Genomic DNA, 12,620 nt, shown 5'->3' with positions numbered 1-12,620 from the left:
AATTTTAAATGTTTTCGATATAACAATATATATATATATATATATATATATATATATATCTTATATTAATCATATTTTATCCATCACACTGTAATATATAAAAACCGTATATGACTAAAAATTATGAATATTTCTCATTTTTTTATAATCAGTATATTTAATGCAAGAAAGATGATATAGTATATTACATTCAATGATAACAGCGCGGAGTAATAGATAATGTTTGTAATAATTAAATAGTAGATACTTCGTATTCATACAAAAATCGTAACCCATTTCCTCTTTCAATCTCTCTCTCTCTCTTCGCGGGGTTCTCATCTTTCTCCCGGGGATTATGCATGCAAAAAGTTGAGATCTTTCCATAACACAGTTGATGCTTAGAATTTAAAATGCATTTTATATCGTTACGCTTGCCGCATTCTCTTTCCTTCATTTCATCTCGTTTCTTGTCCTTCACTATTTTCCATCTCGCCATGCCTACTCTCCTTCAGTTATGCACGCGCAGTCCTATCTCATTCCACTTTCCAAGACCATGGCTCTTCTGCCCACTCGTTCAACAGACGACATATGTGTCTTTATGAACGGTATGTGGAGTAGACAAGTGCATTAAAACCTCGGGCGTTAGTTCAAGCTTCAAGAGGGAAGACTGGATAGCGGCAGGACGGATGGAGGGCTCAGGAGGATACACAAAAGAATGCAAAGTAAGAACCACGACGTCCAACCCCTTCCTCCGACAATCCACTTCGTATTCTCTTCTAGCCGCACTCTCCCTCCTTGTCCTCCTCCCTAGTCGTTTACCTGCATAACCGCGTTTCATGCACTCCTCTTCTTCTTCCTTTACTGTACCGTTCCTTCTGTGCGCCGGAGGTTACAACGCATTATCATACAAGGCGACACTGCACCTCGTCTTCCCTTAATTGTTTCCCAGTCTCACCACGTCGCGGGAGGGACGGCCACCCCAGCGGCATGTTCTTGCCGAGATCAACTTGCTGAAGTGCGAGAACGACGCCGGGGAGTGTTATCTCTTTTTTGCGCGCGCGAGTCGAAAGCAGGGGGGTGAGATAGAAAGCGCGACAATTTACGAGTGGTCACCGAGGTGGTAGGGCGTTCGAATTCCTCTCTCCCATTCGCGGCGGAATCCTTCATGTTCTTGTAATGTTCGACATCAAAGGCCGGGGACATTTCGCGCACCGATGGCTGCGAGAAGTTACGCGGATACGAAACCATGGAGAACAGGCCTGCGCTCTTATTGGTGTCTCCGGGCGGAAGATATCTTTTTTTTTCGTGGTTCGATGAATTCGGGACCACTGACATCACTGATATCAGCGCCCTTTGTTTTTTGGACACGCGCGATTTCACGATGTTATATATATCGCGGTTTTAACGGAACTCCGAGATCTGAAAGTAATATTGAAAAATGATCGATTTCAATTTTGTGAATTATATATATATGTGGAAAAATGTTATGCATGAACTTGTGTCGAAATAATTTATTCGATAATGGCACTTGCTATTCATTTCGTATGAAGATACTTCGAGATTATTATGAAATTATTACGGCCTGTGCGTTACGCTCATTTAATTAGACTAAATGCGCGGTTGAGCGGCTGCGTTCTATATCGGTTTAGAGAAATTTGAAATTAGTCGCATAAAGTTCGTCGTAATGAAGGGATAACGGCCCTTTGAACTTCGCGGTTGGTTTCGACATCTGTCTAAGATGAGTCGGTTCACCCCCAATTAACCCCGATGAGTGTAACATTTCTCAAACTCTCATTAAGGATCTGTTTGCCAGATATATGTAATATATTGTCGAAAATTCAATAATCGCGGTTGATTCCTGTCTAAGTTATTCGTAATTTCGCGATAATAATAATCCGAATTATATTGCATTGGATTATCTAACGTTACTAATTAAACATGAGCATTAATTGTTGAGTAATGCATTGCATAAACTTTAGCGATTAATAAAATGAATCAGTTTACGAATTAATCCGGCAAATCGGTTGCGACATGTTCATTATGCGAATATACTTAATGCGAATTCCTAAATTGATACTATATAAGAAGATCTGCAACGAAAGACATCCCATTCGCTTAGCCGTGTCGCGTGATATGTAATGCCGTACTAAACTGCTGTAGCGCTAATTGTGTGCATTCCGACTAATCGCCCCTGATTTTACGCATCGCCGAACATCGGAGCCCTACGTCAAAGCAACTCTGAGTATACATTGGCATTGGGAATACATTTTATCAAAACCGATCGCGAATGATTTATTGGGAGAGATACGAATTTAATCTCTCGTAACGATTCGAGACGCAATTAGCCTCATGTGCGTTATAAAAGAGGAAAAAGCAGCTTTTCGCTGCTCCTCGATGCGCACAATACGCAGAAATGTTGCCATGAATAGATAGATGGGGCGTTTACGTCATATCCCACATAAGTGGACATATAAGTACACCTAAGTGTACGAAGGCTTCTATCAATGTGATCGCTTCGTTGTCGGGAAGAGAGACGGGGATAGAGGCGTGCGTACATTAAATAGTCGTCGAGTATAGAGAATGACAATGGTACATCGACTTGTTCTTCCGGAACGAACGTTTCCACGTCGTTTTGTGCGCGTCGCGACGAATGGGGCCGGATCTTCGGTGACTGGGTCCCCGCAACGCGGTTGGGCCCCGGTCGATTATTCACCTCAGCCAATCGTGGCGTGGCAAGGATACAAAGAATCAGGTAGTAATTATCGGTAACCTGGTCTCCGCACGCGATTCGTCCGATAAATACAGCCAAGGGAACGGAGCATACTTCTTTCGAGGTGAAGCGTGTCTATTCGCTTACGCAAAATATTCCGCCATCGCGTACTCGATTGAAATGAAACTGTCGTATAATTATGATTAATGACAGCAAGATGCGCAATCTTGCGCGTGACGCGAAATATCAGGCTTCGCCTGTAATTCTGCCTCACGATTATCGAATGACACGTATTCCGCGTAAAAAATAATTGTGACAAGAATATTGTGACCTCGCGCTTACATTTGCGTTGCAATGAGCAGCCAGAGTTAAAGCACGGGGAGGCTCTTCATTCTATCGCGTTCTTGCTTATCGTGTTGTAGCATTCTGCCGATCGGTGTCCTCAACCAATCAAGATTCGGGAGAAAAAAAATAAAAACAAATAAAGAATTACGTCGGATTCTGCACGCGATCGGTGTAACAGGCACACAATGTTAATAAAATGCTTTTGATGGAACTAATGGCAGCTCGAAGATTACGTTCACGGCCAGCATGTTCGTTTTGCGTAGGTATTTGAGCGCGTGATGAGCGGAAGGCGATGGTGAATTCTATGCGAAGGAGGGCGTGCGAGCATATTACGTTCATGCGGTCACACATACACAGGCATACGGATGATTACGTTTGTGTATGTGGTGCGGGCTTATGAGTTGTCGCTAGACATGTGAGGATGACTCCGATCGGTCCTTGATTCACTATCTTTAAACGCCTTGCTGTCATGTTACGTTTGCAACATTCGTAGCGAAACATTCCGCAAGCTATTTTTATAAACTTGATAGATGCACGCTTAAGAGAGATTCGATTACTTGGAACGTGTTCAGAACGTGTTCTTTGAAAAGAATTTCTTCGAAGTTAATTATTCTTAGAAAGTATGTGTCATTTTTTTAAAGATAATTGATAAAATCTAATCGGTTTAAAGTAGGAGTATTAAAAAAAATATTAGGAAGAATGCAGTAGGAATGCAATGGTTCTTGCGAGATACCGCTATTATCGTCCGGTGATATTTCCGGTTCCTGTCCCAAGAAGCGTGTTCTCGAAGATAATTCGTTATCGCGTAACACGCCGGACTTTCTGCCCTTTCCGCGAGCGAAAGAGAGAAGACGGCGGCATTGATGCCGAGCGGAGGTGGCGAAGGAGGGAAGGCAGGATAATTAAAGAGGGAGAATAATCCTGAATCAACGTCATCGTGCGAGCGAAACGTATCCTCGTTGAGCGAGCCAGGCGGATGCACATTGTGCGCCGTTCTTTACGCGTTCTTCTGTTGTCGCGCAAGAAAAATCTCGTCTGTCCCGCTAGCGTGTCAGCGGAGAGAGATAGATCTAAATGTTGTCACGCGCCTCAATCTTTCAATTGTGTCTGCTCGAATTAACGTTTTTCAACGAATGCCGAATGCATCAAAAGTGGGGTAAAAACGTGGTTGATAAATTATCTTGGTAATCTCGATATAGATCTAATAGAGAATGTCTATCAAGAAGAGGAAAGGAGGGGAGAGAATAGATAGATTGACAATCTGATGACCATTATTGACGTAATCTTGACAAGCGGATGTACTTAAAATACTTCTAATCGATCGTAAATTTTATTAATACTGTATAATTAATCCTATATTTATATAATAATTTTATTTTATAAGATGATCTTGATCTCTCGTAGCTTCGATTTTTAGATAATATATATACTGTTTTTTTTTTAAATATTAATTATTGCAAGTGATTTTTAATTAATCGTGCAAAAAGAAGTCGAAAAAATATTGAAATTTTAAATAAAAATTAATCAATTATTTAATCTTCATATTTCGATCTTAATCTAAGTCTTTTCATATCGGCGATAGATGATTTTATGGAGTTAATAATAATGCTTGTATCAGTTCTTCTTGAAAATCACCAGTATAAATATATCGAATAATCAACCTCAAATTTTCCCCTGTTACGCATTGTTGAAATGGAGCATAAAGTAGTACGAGTAATTTCGGCACATACGCAACAACTAATTAAGCGCGTACGCGTATCGGCTCGGTCGAATTAAATGAATGAAAATCACGTATAATGACAGTGTATCGCGCAATACCAAAAAATGAGAAATCACCGTTTTTCATACACTACACACGGAAGCCATTCATTAATTAATTATACGTGCATCGTTCTCATGTTTAATCAATGAACCTGCATTTATCGCGTGTACTGAATAAACGCATGTTTTGCGCTCTTTGGATACAGGGTATTAATCGTAACACGTGGAATTTTATATTTACTTTTACGAAACAGCAGCGTATTACTTTACACATCTGAAATGCATTGCTAACTCTATAAATACATTCACTCAGATACTTCCTATCACGCTACATGTCATATCGCCTTTCTTAAAATAAGAGTTTGATTAAGAATTTCTAGAAAAGAAATAATCTAGAGATAATTTGGGAAGACTACATTTTTATATGTTCGTGAAATATAAATAAATGATTTGACGAGTAGAATTAAAGACGTTAATATGGATCGTTAAATGTTCTCCTGCAAGTGTCTCAGAATCGTTGAAAGGAAGGCCATCGGCCTCTCCATGATGGATAAATGCGAAAGAATTTCCGGAAGTCGGAGGGCTCGACGGACTGCAGCTACTATCGAAGAGAGTAGCGTAGCACCGAACGAGTCGAACCAGCGGAGCCGGTTCGTCTCACGACTCACGATATAAAACAATATTGATTGGTCGTACAATGCGGGTGGATTATGGGGTGGGTCGCTCTCGGGGGTGGAGGGTGGACCACGATGCATTGTGCTCGCTGCGTCCGGTCAAACTTTTCATCGTCCCTCGCACCCTCTCTCGCGCGCGCTCGCGCGCGTGCTCGCCCTTCTCTCCGTCGCTCTCAGCCGTCCTCTCTGTCCCTTCGTCCTGTCCTCTCCTCGTCTGCTCGTCCTCTCACCCCGCTGCTTCCTCCCACGTCCGATAATTATTGCAGTCAGCTTCTCTCTCTTCCTTCGATTCCACGGTTCTTTCCAATGGCCACGTCAAGCTTAAAAGCTGCGAGCTCTACGAGCCGTTCCGCGGGCATCCAGCCGTCGATGCGCGGCCGTGTAGTGCCTAGCTGTCGCGAACACGCGGTGCTATCCTCCTCGTGCAAGATGTGTGCGTGCGCTCTGCATTTATACCTTTATCCTTGATACGTCCCTCTCTGTCGTTCACAGACTCCTGTTAATGGCCGAAGTGGCGGCGTCTTATTCACTCTACACGCGGCTTTGATCGAGGAGACTTTTATATCACGATTTAGGGTTAAGGCAGTTTTCAATAAATAAATTGCTCTGTACTATTTAAAAATGCTAGTTTGGAAAAATTTCACTTTTCTCAATGGGCTTGGGAGACGCGAAATATAAATGTAAATTTATTTATTCACTTGGGAAAAATGAGATGATAAACTTAGCAATATGATAAAAATCTATATTTAATAAATTGAACAAAGTAAAATAGAAAATACGAGAGTTACTCTCTAGTACCAACTAGTTTTATTAATTTTTTTCGTGAATAAGTGTTGATATCGCGATATGCAAGATACGAACCTTTGAGAAATTAGACGGCTGCATGAAGCATTTTGAAAAACTTGCTTATGTTCGAGACCGTCGAGATATAAGGTTAGTTGCACGATAACTGCGATACTTCTCGATTCGTAATACTGGTTGGATATTCTGAGAGTATACACAGATTGAGGAAAATTTTCCGGTTCACGATTGTTTCACCCTTCTCGGGAGTACGCGAAATGTATCAACGGAAGGCGAGAAAATATGAAGGCATTGTACGCGGACTACTTAGATGCATGTTGAAAGTTCGTCGAGTCCAAAACTACGAGGAATACACGTGTATTGCGTCTCCCTGTTTCCCCGCACCTGCTACTGACGCTTACGCCGTGACAAAAATCGTGTAACGCGTTTCGATATGGCGCATACCATGAAACGAAATTAAAAACGCAATAACGCAGCACAAAGCGAAGCAATAACACAGAGAGAAAAAAAGGCAGCTTTTTATGAAAAGGTTTATTTGAACATACGAGCTATTTGTCGAGACATATTTCCCTCGTTTAAGAAATGGAAAAATACGAGAAAGTATTTAATTGTAATTTTTTAGTAGTACTCTTCGTCGTAATACTTTAACGTAATTCCACATCGCGCTTTTCGACTAGCTTTTTATCGACAAGACAAGCTACAACTTTCCCCTTTTGCTTAAAAGAGAGGCTTGTCCTTGCTTACACCCCATTCGAACGGAAATAAGGGAAACGAAGAGACGCGGAGCGTTCGATTTGCTTCAGAATTGTTTCACGAACTGCTCGATGTTCGGGGTTGAGCGCCGAGTAGGAAGAAGGTGGAAAGGGTGGACATTCTTGGTATCTGTGTATAGCGTTCGGTAATTTATTTCTTGCCGGATCTCCTCGGCTCCTGACCACAGGATGTCTGACAAGGGTAGCGCGGCGGTTCATTCTCGGGCATCCCCACGGCTCTTCCGCGGGAGGCAACTATTTCGGAATCAATTAAACTATCGAAGCGACCAAGTGTGCGATTGAACCGTTAATTAGCAGCTGCCTTGCACGTTCGCAAGTTCTGTAGAATTATTACGCTTGGATAAATGTGTTTACTTGGATGACATGTCGTCACTTAAAAAAAAAGAAAAGAAAACTAAAATATCACGTGGCTAAAAAGTTCGAAATTCGAAAAAAGGGGCATGGATTGGTTAACGTGAATTAATTCATCATCGCGACAGAGCGTCTCATTGAATGCACGATATTATCAAGATCTATTATAGAACGTGGTTCGTCAAACGAAGTGTTTTGTGAAGAAGGAAAGAACCGGACCCCACCCGGTGCAAAACAGGAGACCAAAGTGTAAAAAAAAATCGTTGGGCTGTGTCGTGAGCTTTGGAGCTCCATCAAGCCCTTCGAAGAGTTATGAATAAGGGATGAGACCGCGGCGTGTGTGCGCTCATGCATCGACGAGGCGGCCGCGCACTCACACGCGTTCGCGCGAGTTTTAAGCTCGATTGTATGACGGTAAACGAATAAATGTGCAAATTTGACGAACCAGCCTGGCTCTCGCTATTCGAAAATACGTAACGCACACGCGTGCGTCAGTACACGCGGACGCATGCTGCGCACGAGCGACCAACACGTATACACACATGCGCATCGTGCCATAGCGACACGTGCACGCACGCACGCACGCACGCACGCACGCACTCACGCATGCACGCATCCTGGTGCATCGGGCATACTTACATCGATGTGTGTGTGTTGTGTGTGTGTGTGTGTGTGTGTGTGTGTGTGTGTGTGTGTGTGTGTGTGTGTGTGTGTGTGTGTGTGTGTGTGTGAGAGTACGTGCTCGGCGTGCGTACGTTACGAAAGCGTCCGTATGTATGTGTGAGCGAGTGCGGTGGTCGGGGTGGACTAGGGACTCGTGCGTATGCGTACAAAATACGAACTCCCAGGCCGGCGAACTGGGCGTTCCTATACGCTGGGCCGTGAATAAAAATAATTAACGGAGAATATATACGAATGTCGAAGCGCCGATTGATTTACGGGAGTGTGCGAAGGTTCGAGGCGGGACCCGTAATTTCGCAAAAACCGCGTATCTGCGGGCTCGGCCTCGATTTTTGTTTTTACCCCCAGACCAACCAGCGCGGCCGATCGACTGCACGCGTGTACGTGCGTAGGTGGTTCTTTTTTTTTTTCGCTACTCGTCGCTCTTCAAACTGGTTCGGCCCGGCGGTCCATGATATTCCACGGATTGCCACGGATATTACGGATAATTAAGCAATGGATTTTTGCGTTTAATCGAGTGCATAAATCGAATGCACTCGCCGATACTATGAGATGCTTCAGTTCAAACAATCATTCGACCGTCGTTGAAAGGTTTTTATTGTGAATTCGCCGAGTTAAGCAGTGTATGACAAAACGGAAGTGAAATTAGCCGTTTTTCTTTCACTGGACATCTTGCGGATCCGTCGTGAAATTAATTCAATCGGTGGAATTTTACGAATACGTTAATGTATTATCAATCTATAATTAAACGCGTTGCTCGTCGTCTGTATAAAATAATTTTAATTAGAGGATTTGATGTTAAGTATCTTAATATCACTTATCAATTCTGTAAAAGTGAAATAGTATTTCCTCCTCCATTTTGTGTTCCATGAGGCATTAATCGAGGCAAACACGATTTTTGTCAAATTATTGTCGTAACCGCCAATTTCGTTGAAATCGATAAACGTGTACACCAACGGAGAATATGAACGAATCGCGCGGTGGCGCCAATGCATCCAGGTGCACAAATTTACAGGTAACGAAAGGCAGATGGTAACTACCCCACCGTAATAACGCGCGGTTTTACTTGCGGCGTCCACCCTTAAGAGATGGCACGAGCTGGCCCATTGATAAATTCGCAATATGAGTAATTAATCGCGTTTAAAAATTATGGCACTTGATAAAGCAAAAGTTACGAGTTATGTAGAAAAAATATTATGCTATCGTGCTTAAAAATAATTGTTAATATATATTAAACAATATTTATTTGTTAGTCGTTATATATAGGCACACGATATAAACTATGATCGATCTTACATCTCGAATATAAAAGTATTTAATTGTGATTTAACTGATTACTATTTAATAAGAAATAAAGGCCCACAACGATCGAAGCTGGGCTCTTTAATGCTTAAATAATTTCATGTGAATTTGTATATACTATATTTGTACACACATACATATTATATTTGCAAATATGTATATATATATATATATATATATATATATATATATATATCTATAGATATATAGTATATACAAATTTACATGAAATTATTTAAGCATAAAAGATTCAGCTTCCACCGTTATGGGCCTTTATTTCCAATTGGTTGTATTTTCACATGGTTCAATAAGATTCTTATTGATTACATATTTTTATCGTTTTTCCAATTGATATTATTATTTTATAAACGAATCTTTTTCATTTTGCAATTGCCTAGAATGTTTCATTTAATGCTTCTATCAAGTGCATTTGTGAATGCATTGCAGTAGAGAAAATTAAAGTTAAAATTGACAAAAGCAGGAATGGCATTTTAATAAGGCAAGGTAAATTCTGTACACGTAAGAAGTCCTAGAATAATACAAAGATCTGACTTTCTCGGCGCGGCGTCGTAAAACTTTCATGAGCACGAGAATACTTTTGAATTTTCCGCGTGTCCTCATTAGAGAAATATTCTAGCCGCAAGTATGGTGCTCGCCAAATATTCGCCGAGATAAATAAGTCTCGTTCCTTTTTTACCTCCCTTCAAGAATAATAGACTTCTTTTAATTAAAAGAAACTTCCTCGCGGCTCCATATGAAACTCTCTCTCTCTCTCTCGCGACGTGGCGGATATAAAATTTCAACATTTCTTGGATTACCTTATCCGTAGAACGCTATTTACAGAAAAAGTGCAAGCGACTTAATGCTTCGGACACTGGCTTTTATATTGTAAAGTGAGAATCAAGGATAAAAGTTTAAAGTTTCAAGAAAGGCTAAGTAAAGAGAAAGCGTCGTTTCTACATGTATAATGAATATAGCAAGAGGATGCATCGTTGACATAAAGCAGCATTCCCGCCGGTAAGCGCGATGAAAAGAACACGCGAGAGCTTTTCACCCCACTTTCTCGTAAGTAAGTGGCCGCGTACGTGTCTCGCGTAGGTAGGTCTACAGGTGTCAGCTGACAATGAGTCGCATGCACGTCCTCATGAGCCAGCGTGTGTATATGCTTGTCTCCGGTACCAGGGATAGTCTCGGAGATGAGAACTCGACTCGCGTTTACGGAAAGAAAACTTTTAATTTCCGCCTTGCGGAATGAAGATGAGAAAATGAGCGAAAACGCTGGAAGAAAAGACGTCTCAGTATTCTAATGTTCTATTATTACTTGTCTATTTCATTTCCAGCCGTAACGTGAGAATACATTGGATATATCTTCTATATACGTTATTAACGTGAGCAATGTTTGCAAGAGAATCGTCACGTTTATTTCAATTATCTTTGCTATTATTCGGTACTCCTGTTTTACCTTGTGTCGTTTATGCTCATATTTTTTAGAAGCATATTTTTAACGATATTTTACGTGCGTTATTCTCTTAGTATATTTTCTTTTAATACGTTTTTAAGATTGGTATAAAGATTGCTTATGTGGATTACACATTGTCTCCGGAAAAAGGAGATCGACAGACATTTTTTGATCCGGAAGGCGCAGTCCCTGGTAGAAATAGATCCATTCAACTAGATGTTCTCGATTTAAGAAGTCCATTATCCCTGTAGCATTGTCTCCGTCGTACCAATTTCGGCATCTGCCCAATAGCAGCTGAAGAAGAAGAAGAGCATCTCAAATTACTCCGATACGACTCTCGTCATTTGGTTTCTCTGTTTCGTACCTCCCCCAAACGTACGGCTCGCGCGCACCACCCGCCTGTCGCTAATCCTGAAGAATCCCAAAAAGGCTCATCATCTGCTTATAGGTGGCTAACCGCCGTCTATTTACGACGGGCGCATAATGCCAAACCGCCTCTGTTCGCGGCGTTTTGTGGACAAACAAAATCGGCGATCTCCTTTTCATTTTGTAGGTTACGTAGATTTTCCCTATCCACCCCCTCGCACGTAGGTCTCTGCCTTTTACCGTGGCTATTCCTTTTTGTCAATGTGCGCTCGAGCGCATCGCGATCTTGTTCTGCATATTTTGGATCTATGCAAGATCCTCGGTTCCTTTCCGTTGCCGCCGTTGTTCCAGGTAAAAAAGAGGCAAAGAAGGAAGATCGAGTCGAGTGATCGAGTGCATTCTCAATGAGTTCCTGGTGGCCACCGGAAGAACGTTGAGTAACCTCCGGGATGTTGACATAGCGGTGCAGCCGTGCGCTGTTAAATATTTATCTCGGTGGGACGCATTGACGGTGACACAATGCTTCCAACGTCTTATAAAGAAACCTGGCGTACCCACAAAAAGTGCACATGCTGCTGAAAAGTCAGGACGAGGTTGATCACCTTTTAGAACCTGACCGGAATTCGATTGAACGATCTATTTTTCTTTTGGAGAATGCGAGCTGATCCTTCAAAAAAAATCGATCCTTCCGGATAAGTTGAATAGCACGCGAAAGTCGAACAATTCTATAAAATAAAAGTTCCAATTTGATTACAAAAATTTATATATAAATATATCGTTTCCTTATTTCAAAAATGATACAACAAAAACAATTAAATTATTTGATTAATCAAATATTTTTCCACAAAAAAATTATTAACTAATCAAACAATATCGGCAAAAAACATTTTTGTTTCACAATTCTTAAAAAAAAAACCTTTTCTTTTTAAATTTTGAGTTGTGACTTTTTTTTTTAATCATCCTTTTCGAGTTGTTGTTTTTGATAATTTTTTATTTAGAAGTTAAATTAGTTTATTCTTGACGATTCATAGGGTAATGTTTATTTCTTAACGACACATTAATACTACCAACATTAACATTATAATATTAATTATCATTCACGATAATAATTAAAAAAATGCATTATTTAAATTGTATCAGTTTTGAAGTAAGGGATATGATATATAAATTGCAAAGGTTTACACAAAAGTATTTTTATATACTAAAAATCCACTTTGATCAAATATGGCCACTCATTTGTGTTGAATAATTTATAATATATGTGTAACGCACACTTATTATATAAAATAATCATTAAATAAATATTGCTATATATTTGATTTCGTGAATTAGCAATGATCTTTTGACAAATTCAAACATTTAGTCAATCTGTGTCAATTTGATACGATAATTAAGTATGCTAACGAATTTCAACGTGT

The 12,620-nt window shown here is 40.6% G+C and overlaps 1 protein-coding gene across 1 annotated transcript in view; it reads left to right on the top strand.

The window, feature by feature from the left end:
- LOC105144579 (uncharacterized) overlaps positions 1 to 12,620 on the top strand; it is a 101,544-nt gene that overhangs the window by 35,760 nt on the left and 53,164 nt on the right. The gene's annotated exons all lie outside the window — the stretch shown is intronic.

This window comes from Acromyrmex echinatior, chromosome 8, assembly GCF_024713525.1.
Source record: "Acromyrmex echinatior isolate Ae372 chromosome 8, ASM2471352v2, whole genome shotgun sequence".
Lineage (NCBI taxonomy): Eukaryota > Metazoa > Arthropoda > Insecta > Hymenoptera > Formicidae > Acromyrmex > Acromyrmex echinatior.
The sequence above is the reverse complement of the archived record's forward strand: the minus strand, read 5'-3'. Positions and strand labels throughout refer to the sequence as shown.